Genomic DNA, 25,161 nt, shown 5'->3' with positions numbered 1-25,161 from the left:
AGCGAGAATTGTTGGGGTTTTTTTTTCTCCTAATGGCTTACAAGGCTAAGGGTTAATATTAATTTCACTATATGTTCCTTTCCCTCAATTTCTTGGAGAAGGCTAAATATATGGATCTCTCAATAGTGTTTATATTTTTTGATATGGATAAATTCTTTCAGGATTAGATCCTGCTATGTACTCAGATGCCATAAAAGGAAATAAGGGCTCTAAAATTGCTTAGTGAATTGTAAAGTGATAGACAGTCTGCCTTCTCTATGGGGGCTGGTGTGGGGGATGGAGTCTGCATCATCGGGTTCAACCAACTGAAGATGGAAATGTCAATGAAAAAATTAATCCATAGTCAAGCTAAGAAAGAAATGGAACATTTTATTCAAACCAACCTGAGGATTATAACCTGGGAGACAGTCTCACAGAGAGGTCTGAGAACTGTTCCAAAGAGGTGAAGGTTGTGGCCAGTCTAGATGTGACTTTGGAGAAGGGGGTACATCCAATCAAAGCACACATCTTGGTAGAGTTATTGCTATCTGCAAGAAACAGGTGTCTTAGTTGATGGTTTTAGTGCCCTGTAAGTATGGGAAGATTCTAGAAGCTGGATTCATAAAATTTTCTCCTGAAAAAATCTTAACCACCTGAGGGTCAATTTCTGTTTTTCTGTAGCACAAAATGCCTCATCCTGATCTTTGCCCTAAATTCCTTTTGAGGTGTACTGCATAGATCAGTGACCAAAGTGGCTGATGACTTAATCCTTGTAGAATTGATGGTGGACAACATTCTTTATTTTTACAATCCCCTCCTTTTCAGTCTTAATTTTGACCATGATTTGAGAGGCATTTTGTGACCACTTTGTCTCATGATGCTAGGAACGCTCCTTCCCGGGTTGGGCAAGGATTTCTTTGATAGGCTTCTCAATGTGCTCTTGGAAGACAAGACTCTGTTAACAGTAGCCAGAGCCTCTAGCCAGCCTGTAATATTGTCCGGGAAATGGTTTCCTCTTGTTGCTTCTTCCCACATCTAGAGTTACACTATTATAATCATCAATCTTATAGAATTGTGTATTTAGTCAATCATTTCAAGTCACCTAGACAACAAAGGTCCATCAAGTCAAGACTATGGTTTTTCCAGTGGTCATGTATGGATGTAAGAGTTGGACTGTAAAGAAAGCTGAGCGCCGAAGAATTGATGCTTTTGAACTGTGGTGTTGGAGAAGACGCTTGAGGGTCCCTTGGACTGCAAGGAGATCCAACCAGTCCATCCTAAAGGAGATCAATCCTGGGTGTTCATTGGAAGGACTGATGTTGAAGCTGAAATTTCAATACTTTGGCCACCTGATGCAAAGAGCCGACTCATTTGAAAAGACCCTGATGCTGGGAAAGACTGAGGGCAGGAGGAGAAGGGACGACAGAGGATGAGATGGTTGGATGGCATCACTGACTTGATGGACATGGGTTTGGGTGGACTCTGGGAGTTGGTGATGGATAGGGAGGCGTGGCGTGCTGCAATTCATGGGGTCGCAAAGAGTCAGACACGACTGAGCGACTGAACTGAACTGAATCATCATTAATTTTACCAGACCCTTGGCCACATACTTGGTCATGCAAGAACAATCATCTTATTCAATAGGAAGAATACAAGTAATGCAGCTAGTGGCATTAATAAGGTCATAAGTAAGTATCTAAGTGAAGAGCTTCCATTAGGTGTGACCCAATATCTCCCCAGGTTCTCTGACCAGTCTATTCTATACCAGTTGCTATATTTAAGGCAAATGATATATTGGTATTGTACATAAAGCTCACCAAAGATGTCTACAGGTAGAAGATGAAGGTGGGTTATCATGACTTCTTAAAGATTGACAAAGGAATGTTTTCTAAAGAGTTGTATGACTGCCAGAAGAAGCACAAGTGATTTTTCTGATTGAGCAGGGATTTCTGCCATTGGGGAATCTGGTTAATGCATAATGCAGATATACAATGACCAGTGGATGGGAGGGAGGAGGCCAAAGGTCAGAGAAAATTTTTATGTTTAAATTTTTCTTGTCTAGCCTTAAAATGTCAGTTGAAATAAATGTCAGAAAATAGTCAGGGAAAAAAATCCCAGGGGAATTTGGGGGGAGCATGAATACAGGTATCAGTTCAGTTCAGTCGCTCAGTCGTGTCCGACTCATTGCGACCCCATGAATCACAGCACTCCAGGCCTCCCTGTCCATCACCATCTCCTGGAGTTCACTCAGACTCACGTCCATTGAGTCGGTGATGCCATCCAGCCATCTCATCCTCTGTCGTCCCCTTTTCCTCCTGCCCCCAATCCCTCCTAGCATCAGAGTCTTTTCCAATGTATCGCTAAATCCCTTCTCAGTTCACCTGAAACTATCACAGCATTGTTAATAGGCTATATCCCAATACAAAACAAAAAGTTAAAATAAAAATCCCAGAAAGTTCCAGAAAACAAAACTTGAACTTGTCATGACCAGGCAACTACTTACAAAGCATTTATTTTACACAAAACTGTTACATTGTATTTACAGCTATTCACATAACATTTACATTGTATTAGGTAATATAAGGTAATCTAGAGATGTTTTAAAGTATGTGGGTGGATGTGGGTAGGTTACGTGCAAATACTGTGCCATTGTATATAAAGGACTTGAGCATGCACAGATTTTGGTATGCCAGGAGGATCCTGGAAGCAATCCCCATAGATACTGAGGGGCCACTGTATAACTGGAGGATGAGGCTATTTTTGTTGTTTATCCCTTCTATAGTGGCATTTGGCCTTTGCTGTCTGTGTTCTGAATGGTAGTTCACACCCAGGAAACAATACCGCAGGGTGGTTGAGATTAGAGCAGGTGTTCTTAATAAGGAGCAGGGGCAACGATTTTACATCCCTTTCACCCCCAGGCTGCCAGGATATTTGGCAATGTCTAGAGATATTTTTTGGAGAAGGCAATGGCAACCCACTCCAGTACGCTTGCCTGGAAAATCCCATGGGCAGAGGAGCCTGGTAGGCTGCAGTCCATGGGGTCGTGAAGAGTCGGACATGACTGAGCAACTTCCTTTCACTTTTCACTTTCATGCACTGGAGAAGGAAATGGCAACCCACTCCAGTATTCTTGCCTGGAGAATCCCAGGGATGGGGGAGCCTGGTGGGCTGCCATCTGTGGGGTGGCACAGAATTGGACACGACTGAAGCGACTTAGCAGCAGCAGCAGCAGCAGAGATATTTTTGATTTTCATAGCTGGAAAGGAGAGAGATGTTACTGGTATCTAATGGGTAGAGGCCAGAAATGCTGCTAAATGTTGTATAATGCATGCAATAGCCCTTCACAGCAAAGAATTTTCCAGGTAGCTCGGCTTGTAAAGAATCTCCCTGCAATGCAGGAGACCCCAGTTCAATTCCTGGGTTGGGAAGATCCACTGGAGAAGGGATAGGCTACTCACTCCAGTATTCTTGGGCTTCCCTGTGGCTTAACTGGTAAAGAATCCGCCTGCAATGTGGGAGACCTGGATTCGATCCCTGGGTTGGGAAGATCCCCTGGAGAAGGGAACCCACTCCAGCATTCTGGTGTGGAAAGTTCCATGGACTGTATAGTTCACGGGTTCACAAAGAGTTGGACATGACTGAGCGACTTTCATTTTCATTTCAAATGGCAGTAGTGCTGAGAGATCCTGAACTAGATTAAGGGATCTGGAGTGGGGACCAACCTGTGTTAGCATCCTAGAATGACCCTGGGTGAGCTCCTTAAAAATGCAGGTCTGAAATGCTGTTGTGCAATTAGATGGGATAGTGTATATAAAATACTTAGCTCACAGAGTTGCCCAGTAAATGGTAACTCTTAGTATAATGTCTGGTTAGTCAGTCTGGGGACTATGCATCAAAGACATAGCTTTGGCTTTTGAACCTATGGTGCACAGATCCAGGTCAGGTTTCCTGATCCCATCCATGTGTCCTAGAGTAGGTAGGGCAGGGACACAGAACCACCTGTGTCTGTGGTTCCTTCTGCATTCTGGTTCTGCTGGCGGTGGGCTGCAGTTGCCTCCAACCAGGTGAGCAGGGCAGTGCTTTGGACCTGTTTTCTGGAGGGCAGAGATGAGCTGAGGCTGGAGGAGCTCTCTGTTTCCTCCTCCACACTTGGAAGAAGGAGAAGGCTAGGTGGTGAAGTCCTCCCCCCACCCCCACCCCCGAACTTGTCTTCTGGGCTCTACTGGGACCCCTATCTCTGCACAGGCACAACTTCCTCTACTGTTTGAGCAGCCCTGGTGTCTGGCAGTTTCTCTTTACTTTTTCTTAGCCTCTTCTACTCAAGCAAAAGTTCTTGGCGGGTCCCTTCACTTTTAATGAAATACTCCAAGTCCGCTGCAGGTTTTGCTCTTCATGGGCCTTCTTGGCCATCTGGGGAGGACAAAGGAGGCCGCCCATGAAGCTCAGGCCCCGCTTTGACCTTCCTGCTTTGCTGTGTTTTTCCTGGTGCACTTTGAGCCAGAGGAGTGAGTGGTCCATTCAAGCAACCAGAGGCGCCTCAGCGGGATGGGGGTGGGATGACATTCCGAGAGTGTTTAGCAGACCCAGATGTAAACAAATGGAGTGGTTTTTCAGCTGTGAGCTAGAAACCATCAGTTCTGTGGTTCTCAGTCCTGGCTGTACAATAGAAGTACCTGGGGCTTTCTAAGAATTCAGATGCCCAGGCCCCACCCAAGACAGTTGATTCAGACTCTCAGTGGGGAGGGCTAGGGCATCACATTTTTTAAGATGCTCCTGAGATTCAGAACCATGCCTTGTGAAATTAATGACCTACATTTAAGAAAAAGGAAGAAAGAGAGAGGAAAACAAAAGAAAAGAGAGCCAAACTAAAAATGAGAGTAACATAAGTAGTGTTTTGTTAAATGTTTATTTTATGATGAATGTATCACCTGCTTGTGATGTAAAATATGTTCTTTCCAAAGGGCTGTAGTCAAAAAAGTTTGAAAACTTTATTTTAAAGCCTTAGAGGTATTTAATTAATGTTGGCAAATTGTCTCTTGAAATATTTCTGTATGTGTTTCTGCTAGACAGTTTTCTAACTGCTTTTATATACTTCATCAAATACAACTTCTGCAGTCACTCTGTGAGCCATGGAAAGCAGATATCATTATATTGATTTCTTTCATACAGATGAAGGAAACCTGGGGCTGGAGATAAGAGAAATTTGTCAAAGTCACAGTGAGAAAAGGGGCAACATGGACTCAAACCCAGGACTTCTGATTACTGCTACAGGGCTGTGTCCACCACATCTTTCTGTCTCTTCTGATGTAGTTGGAGCATGGCCTTGATGCAACTTCAAATAATGCATCAAAATAATAACTATTGACTGAACACCTACTGATACCAGGAAACATAGAGTTGACCCTTGAGCAACCTGTGGGTTAGGCCATCCTTGGGTCTGGCCTGGTAGTTCTAGCTGAGAAGAAACCTGAAGACTGACCCTGTGGAGTGAGATTGGATAGACTTCCCAGTAGTCTGGGAGGCAAAGGCTATTTTGTTCATTTGTTTATTTATCCACTCACTCATTTATCAGTATTAATGCCTTACCAGGGCTGGGGTCCATGCTGAACACGGGTAAAGATGGAATGTTGAACTCAAATGCAGTCCTCGCCCTTGTGGAGGTTACAGTTTGGAGGTGAGTACTTAAGGGAGGATGCTGTGCTTCAGAAGCAGGTGGGGAAAGGATTCCTCAAGGCTTTCTCATACCTGAGCACAGAGCTGAAGCAAAGCTCAGGCCATGTGTAAACAAAAGTACAAACAGTTGGTTGTACTCAGGAGCTTAGCATGGAAGAACAAGACCTCACGTTAGCCCACATGACATTCAGAACTCCACGTCCTCAAAGGTGGGGAACCACATTCTGCTGGAAGTCACCTGGGTTGGATGATCAGGTTGAGTTAAGCCTGGGGCTCAGGGTGTGTCCTCAGAGTGTCTGGGAGGGTGCAAGCTCCAAGCCATCTAGATAACTAACAAACTGTCCCTTTTCTCTTATGTGAGAAGGACTCCGTACCTCAGCAGACCAGTGTTTGTTGAATGAGTGAATTAATAATGATTATAAAGAATGGTCATCTATAATAAAGGTAATGGAAGATGTCAAGATTTCAAGACAAGCACACCCAGAGAAGAGTCAAGTTCTTCCCACTTTCCAGGCTGAGCTGGTTCCTGGGACTGTAAGAACCTAAAGGCAATCAGAGCTAGGGTTATTGATTTAAGAGTTTAAGGGTTGGTCTTGAGATATTAGCGTTAAGGGCAGTGACATTTATTTCCACTTATGGTGATGTAGTCCAGAATTAAGAAAAGCAAGCAAGAAAAAACTCAATTCTTTTTTAAAAGTATTTTTATTTATTTATTTGGCATTTGTGGGTCTTAGTTTCAGCATGCAGGGTCTTTAATCAGCATGTGGGATCTACTTCCCTGACCAGGGATTCAACCCAGGCCCCCTGTATCAGGAGTATAGAGTCTTAGCCACTGGACCACCGAGGAAGGTTCTTGACCCACTCCCCATCCTAATTTTTAAGGAACAGATAATTTGTTGCTTTTCACCAGTAACCTGAAGCTATGTATTTGCCCTGTTCTTAGCACCTGCTTTCTGGAGGCTAAGAGAATTTCCCAAGAGGTTCAAGATCAATCCGTAGCACAGAAACTGGGAGATGGCTACTGTTCCCCAAACCACTTGAAGATGGAATAGAAATACTCTGCTAAATGTTGCCTGTAGGTCATACTTTTTGTGAGAAATAAAACTTTGTTGGTAAAATCTCATTTTCCTTTTAGACTCAAATTGCTTGTATAAATTATGGAAGAAAAAAAGAGGAGGATGTAAAAATCAATGTTGAGTGTAATGGCTCTTGAATTAGAAAATTTAAATTCTCCATGGTGTATTTCACCCTGTCCAAAGGATTCATTCCAGGAGTTCAATCTTAGCCTTGCTATTCCTGCACTTAAGCAAGATGAGGGCATCAATATTGTTCTCTTGAGTTGCCAGGAACCCTGAGCACTTTATAAAGTGGCATTAGTTAGTTTCATGCATGGACTCATGCTGGGATTGGAATTGGCTGCAGTTGTAGAATGTCACCCAGACAGACAGGTTCAGGTATAAAGTGCCAAGAATTTCATTGAAACTGGGCAGCATTTCAGGCAGGTAGAAACGGATTCGTCAGATCTCATTGTGCTGAAGAGGTTCAGATTAATTCATGAAGTACATGCACAATTTTGTCCCATGAAAGAAAAAGAAAATATTAGACTGTTTACAGTTATGTGGCTGTGATGTGTCTCATGGCCTGGAGGACCATTGTGTCTAGATACATTAACCTAATTCCACAGGATGTAATAATAATAATACACTCGTGTGTGTGAAGGCATATTGAAACACAAAATACCTACTATTTTGACGAATACCTACTATATTGAAGATTCCTATGTGCCAGGCATTGTGCAGTGCAGTCTTTCTTTACGTTGGCTCTACTGCTTGAAACAAATTTAGGAGACAGAGATCCCAGTTTACCAATGAAAAAAAGAAAGGAAGTGGCTCGCCCAAGGTCACTATAGTTAGGAAGTGTCAGAGCTGGTTATAGATTTGTTATTTGTGAAAGGGCCTGTGGCAGATGAGTTTGTGTTTAATTTAGGGCTCCATTACAAAGCTTCTATAGCCTGGAATAGGTCCAGGGTGGGATTTCCTGTCTGCTCAGTTCATCACCCTATATAACAGATTCCAGAAGGTGGGAGTTGCTAAATTTGTATATGTGGTTCCTTGAACCTACTGGAAGCATTGGCTCTGGGGCCAGGGGGCAGGGTCTCGGGGTGGTGCATTGAGCTCTTTTTCATGATTTCCTATGCCTACAAAGCCACATATGTGTGTGTCAAATAGCTGCACAGACCATCAAAATTTGGCAATCCTTTGCTTTTAGCTCAGGTGATAGTAGCTTCACTTGGAGCCACCTGCCAGCTCTTCTAAACTCTAACCTGAGATTAGGTGTGACTGACTAAATGATACAGGGTCATGAATCATTGAATGGATGTGGTTGACTTACTTTCAAAGCATGGAAGACTAATAATGATCTCTTTGACACAAGTATGATGGGACTTCCCTGGTGGTTGGGCTTCCCTCATAGCTCAGTTGGTAAATCATCTGCCTGCAATGCAGGAGTTCAGTTCAGTTCAGTTCATTTCAGTCACTCAGTCGTGTCCGACTCTTTGCGACCCCATGAATCGCAGCATGCCAGGCCTCCCTGTTCATTACCAACTCCTGGAGTTCACTCAAACTCATGTCCATTGAGTAGGTGATGCCATCCAACCATCTCATCCTCTGTCGTCCCCTTCTCCTCCTGCCCTCAATCCCTCCCAGCATCAGGGTCTTTTCCAATGAGTCAACTCTTCACATGAGGTGGCCAAAGTATTGGAGTTTCAGCTTCAGCATCAGTCCTTCCAAGGAACACCCAGGACTGATCTCCTTTAGGATGGACTTGTTGGGTCTCCTCGCAGTCCAAGGGACTCTCAAGAGTCTTCTCCAACACCACAGTTGAAAAGCATCAATTCTTCGGCACTCAGCTTTCTTCACAGTCCAACTCTCACATCCGTACATGACCACGGGAATAACCATAGCCTTGACTAGACCCGGGTTCAATTCCTGGGTCGGGAAGATTCCCTGGAGAAGGAAATAGCAACCCACTTTAGTATTCTTGCCTGGAGAATCCCATGGACAGAGGAGCCTGGCAGGCACAGTCCATGGGATCACAAGAGTTGGACACGACTTAATGACTAAAACACACACAACACATCCTCAGTGGTTAAGACTTGGCACTCTACTGCAGGCGGTACGGAACTAAGATCCCACATGCTTCACAGTGCAGCCAAAAAAAAAGAAAAAAAACACAAACAGGTTTGATAATGAAAATGCTGGGCAATAATGGGTAGCCTAGAGTGACAGTGAAGATCTCAGCTGCAACCCGCTGACCCGCCACCTTGCTTGTCCCAGAGCCCACCCATGTCTCTAGCGAGGCAGGCATCCCTGTCTTTTGGACCTGGGAACGATAGCCTCGAGGCTTCCTCTGATCTAGGGCAGATTGCATTAGTTGAGCACATGTGTGCTAGCAGTTTTACCTGGACTATCATCTCTTTCTCTTAAACTTACTATTATGGAACATTTCGGGCAGAGGTGGATAGAATGGTAGAATATACCTCCATGTGCAACCATCCCGCAACTTCAACAATTACCAACTCATGGCCAACTTTTCTGCATACACCTTACCTCCAGATGATTTTGAAGCAAACCCCAGCCATCATATCATGATCTGTGAGCATTTCAGAATGGATTTCTAAAAGATGAGGGCTCTTTTATCGTAATTCTTTAAATGTCAACAACCCTGTTAGTCAGGTACCTCCACATCCTTATTTTATAGGTGAAGACAGTGAGGCACAAGGAGGTTAAATTATATGCCCAAGGTCATCCACGGAGAAGGCAATGGCACCCCACTCCAGTACTCTTGCCTGGAAAATCCCATGGACGGAGGAGCCTGGTAGGCTGCAGTCCATGGGGTCGCTAAGAGTAGGACACGACTAAGCGACTTCACTTTCACTTTTCACTTGCATGCACTGGAGAAGGAAATGGCAACCCACTCCAGTGTTCTTGCCTGGAGAATCCCAGGGATGGGGGAGCCTGATGGGCTACCATCTATGGGGTCGCACAGAGTCAGACACGACTGAAGCGACTTAGTAGCAGCAGCAGGTGAACACAGGAGAAGGCAATGGCACCCCACTGCAGTACTCTTGCCTGGGGAATTCCATAGATGGAGCAGCCTGGTGGGCTACAGTCCATGGGGTCGCGAAGGGTCGGACACGACTGAAGTGACTTAACAGCAAGGTCATCCAAGGCAGAGTCAGGATTCAAATCCAAGTTGCCTAACTCCAGGGCCTGTCCTATTAAACACCATATCCTGTTAGAGTAGCCATTAGACCCCTCTGCTGTAGCTAATCCTCCACTACAGAATTGGATTCTGGAAGTGGAAAAATAGACCCCTAGGGACAACACTATTGAGTTCTATGATTCAATCACCCAGTCATTGTTACAGGTAGGGTCTATGTAGGTACACAGGGACAGAACGGCTGCGAAAGTCTTACATTTGTCATCTCCAGGTATGAAAGGATCGACCTGAAATATTCATAGCTTCTCTTTGGGTAGCAAAACTGATAAAGCAGTCCAAAACCTTGATTGTGCTAGTGTTTGAAAGGGTGGAAAAGCCCATAATGAAAAGGACTTCACAGAAAATATGATTGTCATGGTGCTCTGGCTGCCAAGGGGAAGTAAAAGGTTTCTTTTAAAATGAATTTTCCTTTGGTTTTTCTCTCTTGGCAGAAGGAATCAGCCTTCCCACTGAGTCTTTTCAGTTTGTTTCTAGCATAGCTAATTGTGTTTATTTGTCTCCAGAATCACATGCCTGCCTCCTCTCCCTTGCCTTTTCTTAAGGTCTCTTGCCTGCTGTGTACTACGGTTGCTGCCAAAAACGTTCCTCTCACCTGGGAGCAGTTGGCTGACAACACAGAGTAGATGTTGGGAGGCCAGCTGTCTCTCCAGAGGCCTGACCTGGCCTCTGGCGTCCAAACCCACCGCAGCGGAGAGGCAGAGAGATTATATAAGCTTGCGGGGAAAGGAACCATGTCATTTGCCTTGTGTGTGCCCATTTGGTCCATCAGTGTTAAGAACAGAGCAGAGAACATGTGAATACTATTGACTGACTGATCTAAGAGCTTGGCTAGCTCAAGTTCAAGAAATTGATTCTCCATTTTTCCCCTATCAAAATGAGCATCACATTGATTTTTCTGTTTAATACTTTTCTTTGGCTTTGGGAATCACTTTTTTTTTTTACATCTTTTTAAAAATTTGTATTTATTTTTGGTCGCACTGGGTCTTCATTGCTTTGCAGGCTTTCCTCTAGCTGTGGCAAGCAGGGGCTACTCACTGCAGTGCGCGGGCTTCTCATTGTGGTGGCTTCTCTTGTTGCAGAGCACAGGCTCTAGGCGCACTGGCCTCAGCAGTTGCACCACACGGGCTCAGTAGTCGTGATATGAGCAGGCCTTAGTTGCTTCACGGCATGTGGAATCTTCCCAGATCAGGGATCGAACCCGTGTCCCTACACTGACAGGCGGATTCTTATCCACTGTACCACCAGGGAAGTCCAGGAATCGCTCCCTTTTAAGTGATTCTCAAATCTGTTTCTTTTCTTTCCCTGATCCCTGTGAAGTCTAATAGCAGAAGCCAGTAACCACAGAACCACCCAGTCCTTCTCAGTCCTCTCACCTATGAAGCTCTTAGTGGTGGTCCTTGTCAGGGTGTAGGTGAAGATGTGTCTAGAAATTCTGCCTTTGACTGTCTCTAGGAACACCAGTGAGGACCTCTGCCAGTGTCTTTTTCAGGGAACATCTATTTTCCTTAAAACTGTTGTTGCAAAAACATAAATATTGTTTTTTTTTTTCTTTTTTTTATGACTGCTGTGACTTCTACTTTTTGAAAAACTAAATTAAGGAAAACAGTAGACTAGGAATTGCTAGCTCTTTGTCATACAATCAGCTCAGGGATGGCAAATATATGGCTTTGTGCCCTGGCCCCCTCCTGAGCCCGGGGTTGGTGGCAGACTTGTACATGGATCACAGCAGCTTCCCTGGAGCTCACTGGTGAGGTCGGGGGGAGGGGTGCCTCTCAGTGCAGGACCCCAGGAAGCCAGTTACCAAGGGTTGACACCTATTTGCCCTTTCCAAAGTAAGTGATCTTTAAAGCCCTTCCCAGACTTAAATGGGTCACATTAGGGCCTTAACAGCTAGGGACCAGCTCTCCTCTTTCCCCAAGAATCAGATCAAAGGGAGGGAATGTGTTACCACTCAAGAACACTAAACCCTTTCTGGAAAGCAGATGACAGGGAAATGTTTTAAACCTGATGGTTCACAGAGGAATTGGAGGTGCTGACTCTCCCTTTCTGACCCGTAGTGGGCTTGTGCATTGGGTTTGTAGTTTGGTTTGTGAGTCAGTGAGACTAATTAAAGTCATCCTTTTTATGGAGAACCAGAATGTTTAATGCTCACCGGGGAATATAAAGGAAATGGGAGCCCACAGCCTGTCATTTAGGAGTTCCTAATCCAATAGAGCAGTTGTATTAATATTAAGCTGAATTGAGATTCCGTGTAGTTTAATGAGATGCAAGAAGGAGAAACTTAGTGCCTCACTCTCAGCTGACTAGCATCCTTTTGAAGACATGCGGAGGGTGTGAAGATAATGCCTATGAAGCACCGGGACTTCTTTGACAGAAGATGTGATAACTATTTATGATCATATTATAGATAATGGACTGGCCTACTGCTGCAGACCAGCTACCTCCAGGAAGATTAACAGAGGAGACCAAGCTGCTCTCTGGGTGGTTAGGATCAGGCTGGTGTGCACAAGTGTGATTTTTTCTTGTTTTAATCCACAGCACATTCTTTTACAAGAAAAAGTCAAGAAAAGTCTTTTTTTGCAAGAAAGAGCTCGTTCTGGAGTGCGCTGATTTACCAGCAAGGACTAGCAGAGGTACTTCTCTATTTCAGAAGTCTCGGCTGGCTACTGAGAGCAAAAGAAGGGAAAGGGGAGAAAACTTACAGATCAAAGAAAGCATTACGCTGGCCAAGTATTTTAAAGGTATTTCTTAAAAAATTCAGGTTAGATTTAGAATCCTTCTCCTCTTAAGTGTGTACTTTTATCTGGCAATGCTTATGTAAAAATCACACTTAAGCTGAAATCTCTTCTAGCTTACTATTTTGGGCTTCCTAGGTGGCGCAGTGGTCAAGAACCTGCCTGCCAACGCAGGAGGCACAAGAGACACAGGTTCAGTCTCTGGGTTAGGAAGATCCACTGGAGAAGGAAATGGCAACCCACTACAGTATTCTTGCCTGGAAAATTCCACAAACAGAGGAGCCTGGCATGCTATAGCCCATGGGGTCACAAAGAGTCAGACACAAGTGAGCACACACACACTATTATTTTTTGCTTTCTCCATCTTTTGTTGGTTGGTGGTTTAGTCACTAAGTCACGTCCGACTCTTTAAGATACCATGGACTGTAGCCCACCAGTCTCCTCTGTCCTGGGGATTTCTCAGGCAAGAATTCTGGAGTGGGTTGCCAGCTCCTTCTCCAGAAGATCTTCCCAACCCAGGAATCAAACCCATGTGTCTTCTGCATTGCAGGTATTCTCCTGCATTACAAGTGGATTCTTTACTAGCCACCAGGGAAGCCTTTTCCATCTTTTAGGATGTCATATAAAAGCAAGCCAGAAAACAAACATTATTTGGGGTTGTTATTCAGGAATGTCCAAACTAGCTGAATTCTCTGGAGTGGGAGAAGTGGCCTGTAAGGCTGAAATGGCAAGCTGGGGAATAATTGCAACTTTTCAGTAGATACTAGGATCCTTTGTGGAAGGGAGCATGGGGCAGTGGAACTGCAAGTACTGTGCTGACCTTGAGTTTTCTCACAACAATAAGTGCTTGTCTCTTGCCAAGACCATATGATCTGTGGAACTTGCTCGAATAGCTTCTGGCTGGTATTGTGGCTTTTGTTTTCTACTGGCACCCTGGGACTTGAGAATGCACTCCTTGGAGTTTAAAATCATCTCATTTGAATGCTGACCGGATGGTGGGCTTATATAATTGGTTATTAGATACTGGGTAAACTTAAAACTTGAAAGTGACACTTTCTAGACCCGTATTTATCTTGTCTTAGGCTTGTAATGACATTCTTTTTTTTTTTTCAACTTTAATTCAGAAATATCAAGTCCTTGGCCTTTAGCATTCTCAGTTTACAGATGGCGCTACTAGTGCCAGAAGGATCGTGGTTTATTTTTAAGTACGTGATTCATTTAATTTGAGGAGAGGATTTGGGCCTTCTGCTTTCCAGCTTACTTTGCCTCTGAGATCAATACAGCCTCCAAGAGGGAAGAGTTGTCTGTTTCTTAATGGCATTTAGAATGGAAGTGTCTCATTGGTATTAATGACAATGTACCTACTTCCATGTAGCTTTGATTAATCAAGTCTTCAGTTAAACTAATACTTACCAATGTATTCCACTTTGAAGGAAAAACATCAAAACACAGGTAAATTAGGTCCTGTTAGAACTTTTATTTAAGAACAACCTCCCAGTAAAGCCTAGGTTCACTGCAGACATGGTCCAATCTTCTTGACCATCGGTACTTCCGTTACCCAAGCTGCATCGGGACCACTGGCATCCAGAAGATGAAGGACCTGGACAGTTCTGATTATCAAAAGTATTGCTTCCACATTTAGGAACTAATGTATTTTAGAAGGCTCAGACGGTAAAGCGTCTGCCTACGATGCAGGAGACCCAGGTTCGATCCCTGGGTCGGGAAGATCCCCTGGAGAAGGAAATGGCAATCCACTCCAGTACTCTTGCCTGGAAAATCCCATGGATGGAGGATCCTGGTAGGCTATGGTCCATGGGGTCGCAAAGAGTCGGACACGACTTCACTTTTTCACTTTCAATAAATGAAGTTGAGACAGAAATCATTTCCTGAATAATGCATTCAGGACATGGCCTCTCGAGTGAGCCTACCTGGTTCTGGGTTCTGGCTCCATTACTTCCTGACTGGGTGGACTCTTAACCTCTTTTGTCATCTGTACAATAGGTAGAAAGAACAGATTCCATTTCATAGAGGGGTAAGGAGTGATTGTGAATTAATAATATGCAAAGAACTTAGAATGGTGCCCAGCATAGAATAAATGCTCCGTGTATGACTCATTGTTGTTCAGTCACTAAGTCTTGTCCAACTCTTTGAGACTTTACGGACTACAGCACACCGGGCTTCCCTGTCCTTCATGATCTCGCCGAGTTTGTTCAAACTTATATCCATTGAATCAGTGATGTTGTCCAACCATCTCATCCTCTGTCGCCCCATTCTCCTCCTACCCTCAATAATAATTATTGGCAACTAGATAAAGAGGAGTGAGATGAGGAAAAAATATATCTCTGGTTTCTGACTTGAGCACCTGGTGAAGCTATTTACTGAACAAGAACAAGGAACATGGGACAGAAATAGATTTAGTGAAGAGACTAAACCTGTTGTTGGTTGTGTTCATTTTGAGGTATATTTGTTACAGCTGAGCAGAGATACCATATGGACATTGAATATGCCTCATTCCAGTTAATGACTAAGTTTTCTGTGTACTAGGGTTCCCTCCTTATTTCTTACGGATTTCTTGTGAGCTGTCAAAAACAAAATAAATTCCAGGTGCTTCAGAAATAGCAGACACGGACAACAGACTTGTGGGCATAGCAGGGGAAGAAGGAGATGGCGGGACGAATTGAGAGAGCAGCGCTGAAACATACATTACCATGCATAAAATAGATAGCTAGAGAGTGGGAAGTTGCTGTGTAACACAGGGAGCTCAACCTGGTGCTCTGTGACAACCTAGAGGCATGGGATGGGTTTGGGGGTGGGTAGGAGGGAGGGGACCTATGTATACTGATGGCTCATTCACATTGTACAGCAGAAACCAACAACACTGTAGAGCAATTATCCTCTAATTAAAAATAAATTTAAAAAAATAACAGCACATAAAATTTTAAAATTTAAAAAAATTTTTAAAAAGCACAGCACTCAGCAAATGCTTTCAAAAGACCCTAAGGGGGATTCCCTGGAGCCAGGCTATACAGGAGTTCTTGCTGAAAACATAACATGTGATTGAACATCAAAGGTTACTGTTAGTCACAGAAAATAGATATCTCGAGTTAATGATTTTAGTGCTTTTCTATCTTTGGGAAGAGACAAGACCCTTTGCACTCATTGAAATTATTCCTTAGATGTGCACCTTAAACTTTGTAGGGCCAGAAACCGGTTCTCTCCACCCTGAATTCCCCTCAGGATGCACCGCCGGGGGCAGCTGCAGTGGCTGTTGGCTTGACGGTGGGCAGCATTCATTGTTTACTGGAATGGCAGGCAACATTTTTTTATTTGCACTGCATAAGAAGATGAGATTTGAGCGAGGCCTGGAAGGCGTTGTCTGTCTCTCAGCTGTGATACAATGGACGTTTAAATCATCCAGGGCCCACAGGCGGTGTGTGGCAAGACCCAGGCAATGATCACCTGGTGTGTGTCTGTAAAAATCACGGGGAGGCGGGGTGGGCAGCTGACGCAGAAACTGTGGACATGCGCATTTCAACTCAATTGGAAAAACAGGCACTCAGGTAGCAGTTTGCACAGATTATAATCAGATGTCATCTGAGACTTGAGGTTATATTACAGTAAAGAGAATTGGTTGTTCTTGGCCCTTTCTACAAACTCCATAACCTACAAACAACAGTCAGGAGTTTGATTTTTTATAGTTACACCTAAGTTTGCATGTTGTTGTTTAGCCTGTTTCTGAGCTTTAAACTCCATAAGACTTGGATTTTCAGAGCTTCAGCTGACATTTCTGTCAATCCAAATAGAAGCAGGCCAGCTTGAGAGTACTTGTTCTCTTTTTCTCTGTTTGGTAGGTCATATGGCATGGAATAGTGAGCTGTTTCTAAAAATCCTGTGAGCTGGACATGTTATGTTACTAATTTATGAGGCTGGTATACACAGGTATCAACTTGCCATCATGTAAGTCTCTACTTTGAACTTCTGAAAAAATGGAAAGAGGCTTGCAGCATTGGATTCTTGAACTGATTTTTTCACATCTCCTGTTTTAACCTTTTCCATGCCTAACTGAGAAGTACAATGAGCATGAATCTCTACTTTGGAATCAGGAAGAAGTCTGTTACCATGCCCTCATCTCCATTGCACTGAACTTGGAGGGATGAGGGGATGATGAACGTCTGCAGGTAGACCGGCACCTTCACCCCCACAATCCTGGCCCTGGCTGAGGATTCTGAAGCCACGCCAGCAGCCATTGAGAACACACTTGCTGTTTGTGACTCTCTCCCCAGCCTAAAGTTGCAGGATCATTGCTAAGGTCACAGGGGCCAGGTAAAGGAAAGAGGAGCAGACATCTTGTATGAACTGCTGCCTACGAGATGGCAATGAGCATCTGTTGGCTGAAAAGGCACAGCACCAAGCTCAGAAACTGACCCCTGCTAAATCCCACCCTGTATTTTGGTAACAATCTTATCTGCCTTCAGTTTGCTTTAAGTTCTGAACAAAATAATTTTTTTTTTTTTTTGGCCACACTATGTGGCTTACAGGATCTCAGTTCTCCAACCAGGTATTGAACTCGGGTCATGGCAATGAAAGCCTGGAATCCTAACTACTGCCACCAGGGAACTCCCTGAACAAAATTCTTACAAAATTTTTGGCATAAATGTAATATCTTGGGTGCTTTGGAGAGGAGGAAGATTTCCCCCCTTGATCTTTATGCAGAAGCAGCTGTCTACAGAGGGCTTCCCTGATGGTTCAGTGGTAAAGAATCTGCCTGCAGCGCAGGTTTGATCCTTGGGTCAGAAAGATCCCCTGGAGAAGGAATGGCAACCCACTCCAGTATTCTTGCCTGGAGAATTCCATAGTCGGAGGAGCCTGGTGGGCTACATTCCATGGGGTCACAAAGAGTCAGACCTGACTGAATGACTGAGTGCACTCGAGCTCGCACGCACAGCTGCCTCCAGGCATCTGCCCCCAGGTGGTTATCAAGCTGTGAGTGCCCGGCTTCTCCCAACGCAGCATGTAGATGGTAGAGACAGGCTTCTCTTTGCCCTTGTGGGGAAAGGCACGGGAATACAGCAGACTGTTGTCATTAGATATGTGTCATCCCACGCTGAGAGCAATTGTTGTTGTTTAGCCACTAAGTCATGTCCAACTCTTTTGCTACCCCATGGACTGTGACCCGCCAGGCTCCTCTGTCCTTTGGATTTCCCAGGCAAGAATACTGGAGTGAGTTGCCATTTCCTTCTCTAGGGGATCCTCCTGACCCAGATTGAACCTGCATATCCTGTATCGGCAGGTGGATTCTTTACCACTTAGCCACCTGGGAAGCGCTGAGAGCAGTACTTAGTACCAAAAGAAGGAAAACAAGCTCGGTGGACTCCATGTTCATTCACTGAGGGTTCACTCCAGGCAGATATATGTGCCAGGCTCTAAGTGAGGGAAATGGACTTAAGGTCATGTGAGACAGTGCTTGTTCATAAGGCCTGCTAGGGATATAGGAGAAGTACCCAAACCACCCCAGAACAAGTATGTGATGGCATCATTTTGTGACACAAACTGCAGGTGGCAGGAGAAGGGGTTTTGCTTTGACTCAGTGGATTGGAAGGGCATGGAAGGAATCAGCCTCTGAGAAGTGACTTTAGGGATGAGTGAGGTTTTCAGAGGTAGAGATAGGGAGGAGGCCCTTCCAGGTAAAGGGAGCAGCTTAACCCAAGACCTGAAGTTGTTCAGTTGCTCAGTCATGTCCACCTCTTTGTGACCCCATGGACTGCAGCATGCCAGGCTTCTCTGTCCTTCACTATTTCCCACAGTTTGTTCAAACTCATGTCCATCGAGTCAGTGATGCCATCCAACCATCTCATCCTCTGTCACCCCCTTCTCCTGCCTTCTATCTTTCCCAGCATCAGGGTCTTTTCCAATGAGTCAGTTCCTTGCATCAGGTGGCCAGAGTATTGGAGCTTCAGCATCAGTCCTTCCAGTAAATATGCAGGGTTGATTTCCTTTAGGATTGACTGAAGAGAAATCCCCTTCTAGGCACACAGTCAAGAAGACCACACTGCAGCCTTGTTTGTCACAGTAAATAAAGGAAACAACCTGTCTGTCTGTCCATAGGAGGAGGGACAAATACATTGGAAAATATTCAGCAGAGAAAGTGAATCAAGAATCACACAGCAATTAACATGGGAAAAACACAAAACATTAAATTAGGAAAGAAGGCTGCAGAACATTAGGTGCAAAGTTTATACAAAGATTTAAAAATCCCTATATATATATATAATTTATAGATTTTTAATTTCATGTTTTTTAAATTAATCATTACAGGTAGTTATATACTTTTATAATCTCATAATGTTTTCATGTGAAAACATTACTGGGAATGAAAAATACCAAATTTAGTGTATAGTGGCTGCTGCTGGGGAGGGAGGAAAGGAGGAAAGGAACGAGTGATTACAGGAGGCTAGATCTCAGTTGCCTGTTTGATAGACACAGATGATCTATTTGTTGTTGTTCAGTCACTCAGTTGTATCCAACTCTTTTTGACCCCATGGACTGCAGCACACCAGGCTTCCCTGTCATATGTGTATACACAGTCATATATATATATGTATATATGCACACACAAAAAACACATATATGTAGTGACATATTTATATACATACATTTATACATTTAATTGAAGTATAATTGATTTACAGTGTTGTGTTAGTTTCTGCTGTACAGCAAAGTAATTTATATATATATACACACACACACACGCTCATATTCTTTTTTATATTTTTTTCCATTATGGTTTATTATAGGATATTGAATGTAGTTCCCCATGCAATACAGTAAGACTTTGTTTTTATTTCATATATAGTAGTTTGTATCTGCTAATCCAAAACTCCTAATTTATCCTTCACCTACCCCTTTTCCCCCTTGGTAACCATAAATTTGTTTCTATGTCTGGGCGTCTGTTTCATAAATAAGCTCATTTTAGATTCCACCTATAAATAATATTGTAGGGTATTTGTCTTTCTCTTTCTGACTTACTTAGTGTCATATCTCTAGGTCTACCCCCTGTTGATTCAAAATGGCATTATTTCATTCTTTTTTATGGCTGAGTAGTATTCCGTTATATATGTGTACCACATCTTCTTTATCCATTTGTCTGTTGATGGACACTTAGGTTACTTCCACGTCCCAGCTATTGTAAATAGTTTTTGCTGCTGTGAACATTGGGGTGAAAGTGTCCTTTCAAATTAGAGTTTTCTCTGGATCGTGCATATATATTTTTGAATCTTAATATGACACAAGATTTGACAAGCAGTTGTTTGTCGTATCATCCTTTATACTTTTCTCTTGTATGCAAAGCATTTTGAATTTCAAAATGAAAGAGAAAATCACAGGGCACGTTTGGGAATAGCTAATGGTACAGAGATCAGTGGTTTTCAAACATTAGCCTGACCCTTCATAAGAGATTCGGAGAAGGCAATGGCACCCCACTCCAGTACTTTTGCCTGGAAAATCCCCTGGACTGAAGAGCCTGGTAGGCTGCAGTCCATGGGGTCGCTAGAGTCGGACACGACTGAGCGACTTCCCTTTCACTTTTCACTTTCATGCATTGGAGAAGTAAATGGCAACCCACTCCGGTGTTCTTGCCTGGAGAATCCCAGGGACGGGGGAGCCTGGTGGGCTGCCATCTCTGGGGTCGCACAGAGTCAGACACAACTGAAGCGACTTAGCAGCAGTAGCAGTCATAAGAGATTGTATTAGGAACCAGGAGTTTCATGGCAGTATTTATCCTTAATGTGTGGGGTGCACTCTGACAGGTTCTGTTCTCTTCACTCTGATCTGTTTCATTTTGCATGAAATCAACAGTGGATAATGTTGAGGGTGAGGGTCAAGGCAGGGAAGATTTTGACTGACTGCATTATGGGTGTGAGCTTTATTTGGCAGAGAATAAAGCTGGTGGCTTTGTGGGCATAGAACTTTAGCCAAATCAAATCAGATGAAACTGTGGCCGGAGGTTGGAGGACATAAGAAGATCAGTTAGGAGGTTATCACAGGAATCTAACTGGGACAGTGTACTAGCCTGCAGGGGAGTGAGAGAAGGAATAGACTGCAGTTAAAAAAAAAAAAAAAAGAGGATTTGATGACTGGAATGTTAGCAGAGGAAGAAAAGAAGAAATTTCTCTTTGATTTCAAGGCTTGGTGACCAGTCACAGAACTAGACACAGCAGAGGTCTGGTTTTAAACACACGAAGTTTAAGGTGCTGATGGGACCTCAAGATGGATACAGTGATGTCTTGTGGAGTGAAAAGGCACAAATTCAACATGATCTTGTAATGTTTGATGACCTTCTCTAGCAGTACCCAGAACCTGCTGAGGGAAAAAGAGAAATTAGAAGTCATCAGGGTGCGGCTGGATAGAGGGCATGGACTGCTCCAGAGGGGAAGCCAAGTGGCTAATACGAAGAAAGCATTTAAACAACTATAAGGAAGTACTGAAGATGAAGCTATGGCATCTTCTGGACAGACTGATTGATTAGAGTGTCTCAAAGAACTTAACTTAGATTAGCCATTAATTTCCCTGGAGCAAAACTAAGATGAAAAAATGTCACTCTTGTCTTACGGGAGCCAAGAACAGTTTGTGTCTAGTTGTTCAGGAGAGTGCAGTCCTGTGCCTAAGAGTACACTTCCAAGAAGAGGATTTGTAAATGGAAGCAGAGATAGTCCTGGTTAACTAGAAGAACTTGAAAAAGAGAGACCATTGCTTCCTGCTGACCTTGACAAAGAAGAAAAGGAAGAAGACTGATAGTATGCTCAACTTCAGAATCTCACTAAAAGGATAGAATAGTCTTCCTCTTACTTAGAGTTTTTTCAGTTAAAAATGGGATGTTGGGATGGCAGTGGGGCCAAGTGAGGTGGGAGAACCAAGAGAACAAGGGTCGGAGGTCCCGAGGAGCCCAGAGCCTGTGAGCTGGTGGGAGGAAGTAGTCTAGCCGGAAATGAGGTGGGTTGTGATCAGGAGGGAGGGGCGTCACATCTGAGACCCTGGAGTTCAATAACCCTGAGTTAGAAACCGCCACCACCTTGTAGAAACTGCCAGCAAGGCGGGCAGGTGGTTGTAAAATGATGGCGATGAAGACCAGGGTGGGGCCCTGTTCACAGCTGCTGATCTGAACCAATGACCTTTTCCAATGAAACTCATCTGCGGAATGACTAAGAGTTTTTAACCAGATCAGCTACTCATCATGAGTTTCTACTTCAACTGTGGAAAAGCCCATAGAGGAGAGGGGTTCCCTTAGGAGAGCCTCCTGGGATGCCTGGGAGGGGACTCTGGACCACACAGGCAAATGTCCCAGCCAGATGCAGGATTTTTTCCGAGGCTGCCATGAGCTCACAGGCAGGCAGGCTCCCACGACTTATCCCACTCTTTCTATTCCACTTGTGTTTGATAGGTGGAACACAGAAAGAAGTGCCCATACCTTAGGGCAGATTCAGTTCAGAGCTTTGAATAAGTCACTTCAATTCTCCATACCTCAGTTATTCTCATGATGAAGTAATACAAACTAAAAAAATGTTTTAAATGTTTTGAGTGACTCCCTTGTGCAACTCATTGAATTTCACAGTTTAATGTAAAGAAGACACAAGTACAACCAGTTACAACATAAGGCTAAGGGGATATAACAGGGTGCAATTAATTCTGCTTGAGGCTGTTGCTGAACTTCCCAGAGAACGTTCTATCTGAGCCTGGACTTGAGAGAGAAGCAGGGTTTGCCAGGCATAGATAGAGGCTTGGCAATGTGAAGTGTGTGGCTTGTTCAGGGAACCAGGACAGTCTGTTCTGCTTTTCTATGCAATGAGAATAAAAAACTAGGTCTCCTAACTCCTGCTCCAGTGTTCTTTGACTTTATTTTTCTTCTGCCTGGCCTCTCTTCCCTGCATCTTTGCTTAGGCATTCTTGGGCACAAAAGTACCAATGATAGGAGGAAATGGACCAAAAGTCATCTGGTGATTGGAAACCCAGTGAACAATTTAAATATTGTTGTGGATACCTCCCAAGTGGATGAACTACACCCAGATAAACAACACTTAAGTCAAATGTTTCCTGTTGAAAAAATCCCGTATGTGTTCCTTATCCAAAATCTCACTGGTTTTACCTTTAGAAGCAAAGAGGGCCAAAGGAGAGTCTTCTTTCACTTTGTTTTTGAACAAACATCCATTGACACATTCTGGGCCTCCTTTCCTCTGATAATTGCTGAAAAGAGGAATAAAGGATGGGTAAGTCCATCAGAGTGCCTGATGAACTATGGACTGAGGTTTGTGACATTGTACAGAGACAGGGATCAAGACCATGCCCATGGAAAAGAAAATCTAAAAAGCAAAATGGCTGTCTGGGGAGGCCTTACAAATAGCTGTGAAAGAAGAGAAGTGAAAAGCAAAGGAGAAAAGGAAAAATATAAGCATCTGAATGCAGAGTTCCAAAGAATAGCAAGAAGAGATAAGAAAGCCTTCCTCAGCGATCAATGCAAAGAAATAGAGGAAAACAACAGAATGGGAAAGACTAGAGATCTCTTCAAGAAAATTAGAGATACCAAGGGAACATTTCATGCAAAGATGGGCTCAATAAAGGACAGAAATGGTATGGACCTAACAGAAGCAGAAGATATAAATTAGAGATACCAAGGGAACATTTCATGCAAAGATGGGCTCAATAAAGGACAGAAATGGTATGGACCTAACAGAAGCAGAAGATATTAAGAAGAGATACCAAGGGAACATTTCATGCAAAGATGGGCTCGATAAAGGACAGAAATGGTATGGACCTAACAGAAGCAGAAGATATTAATAAGAGGTAGCAAGAATACACAGAAGAACTGTACAAAAAAGATCTTCATGACCCAGATAATCACGATAGTGTGATCACTGACCTAGAGCCAGACATCCTGGAATGTGAAGTCAAGTGGGCCTTAGAAAGCATCACTACGAACAAAGCTAGTGGAGGTGATGGAATTCCAGTTGAGCTATTTCAAATCCTGAAAGATGATGCTGTGAAAGTGCTGCACTCAATGCGCCAACAAATTTGGAAAACTCAGCAGTGGCCACAGGACTGGAAAAGGTCCGTTTTCATTCCAATCCCAAAGAAAGGCAATGCCAAAGAATGCTCAAACTACCGCACAATTGCACTCATCTCACATGCTAGTAAAGTAATGCTCAAAATTCTCCAAGCCAGGCTTCAGCAATACATGAATCGTGAACTTCCAGATGTTCAAGCTGGTTTTAGAAAAGGCAGAGGAACCAGAGACCAAATTGCCAACATCCACTGGATCATGAAGAAAGCAAGAGAGTTCCAGAAAAACATCTATTTCTGCTTTATTGACTATGCCAAAGCCTTTGACTGTGTGGATCACAATAAACTGTGGACAATTCTGAAAGAGATGGGAATACCAGACCACCTGACCTGCCTCTTGAGAAATCTGTATACAGGTCAGGAAGCAACAGTTAGAACTGGACATGGAACAACAGACTGGTTCCAAATAGGAAAAGGAGTACATCAAGGCTGTATATTGTCACCCTCCTTATTTAACTTATATGCAGAGTACATCATGAGAAACGCTGGACTGGAAGAAGCACAAGCTGGAATCAAGATTGCCGGGAGAAATATCAATCACCTCAGATATGCAGATGACACCATCCTTATGGCAGAAAGTGAGGAGAGTGAAAAAGTTGGCTTAAAACTCAACATTCAGAAAACTAAGATCATGGTATCTGGTCCCATCACTTCATGGCATATAGATGGGGAAACAGTGGAAACAGTGTCAGACTTTATTGTTTTGGGCTCCAAAATCACTGCAGATGGTGACTACAGCCATGAAATTAAAAGATGCTTACTCCTTGAAAAAAAAGTTATGACCAACCTAGATAGCATATTGAAAAGCAGAGACATTACTTTGCCAACAAAGGTCCGTCTAGTCAAGGGTATGGTTTTCCAGTGGTCATGTATGGATGTGAGAGTTGGACTGTGAAGAAAGCTGAGCACCAAAGAATTGATGCTTTTGAACTGTGGTGTTGGAGAAGACTCTTGAGAGTCCCTTGGACTGCAAGGAGATCCAACCAGTCCATTCTGAAGGAGATCAGCCCTGGGATTTCTTTGGAAGGAATGATGCTGAAGCTGAAACTCCAGTACTTTGGCCACCTCATGTGAGGTGAAAAAAGACTCATTGAAAAAAGACTCTGATGCTTGGAGAGATTGGAGGCAGGAGGAGAAGGGGACGACAGAGGATGAGATGGCTGGATGGCATCACTGACTCGATGGACGTGAGTCTGAGTGAACTTCGGGAGTTGTTGATGGACAGGGAGGCCTGGCGTGCTGCGATTCATGGGGTCGCCAAGAGTTGGACGCGACTGAACTGAACTGAACTGAACTGAAGTCCATGTTTCTGTCTCAAGGAACTTGCAACCCAGTAACTGGCTGTCTGCACACACAGCAGGCAAGTAGCACACAAGTCCAGACG

At 43.8% G+C, this 25,161-nt stretch overlaps 1 protein-coding gene across 4 annotated transcripts in view; it reads left to right on the top strand.

The window, feature by feature from the left end:
• PAQR8 (progestin and adipoQ receptor family member 8) overlaps positions 1-25,161 on the top strand; it is a 44,082-nt gene that overhangs the window by 4,819 nt on the left and 14,102 nt on the right. Inside the window, exon 2 of one of the 4 annotated variants that reach the window (XM_025268495.3) lies at positions 12,472-12,674. The exons of 2 other annotated variants lie outside the window; for them this stretch is intronic. The gene's annotated coding sequence lies outside the window, so the exon portion shown is untranslated. The remainder of the gene's footprint in view (positions 1-12,471; positions 12,675-25,161) is intronic. One more of the 4 variants, XM_006056760.4, reaches the window with a different exon arrangement.

Source organism: Bubalus bubalis, chromosome 2, assembly GCF_019923935.1.
Source record: "Bubalus bubalis isolate 160015118507 breed Murrah chromosome 2, NDDB_SH_1, whole genome shotgun sequence".
In the NCBI taxonomy this organism is placed as follows: Eukaryota; Metazoa; Chordata; class Mammalia; order Artiodactyla; family Bovidae; genus Bubalus; species Bubalus bubalis.
The sequence above is the reverse complement of the archived record's forward strand: the minus strand, read 5'-3'. Positions and strand labels throughout refer to the sequence as shown.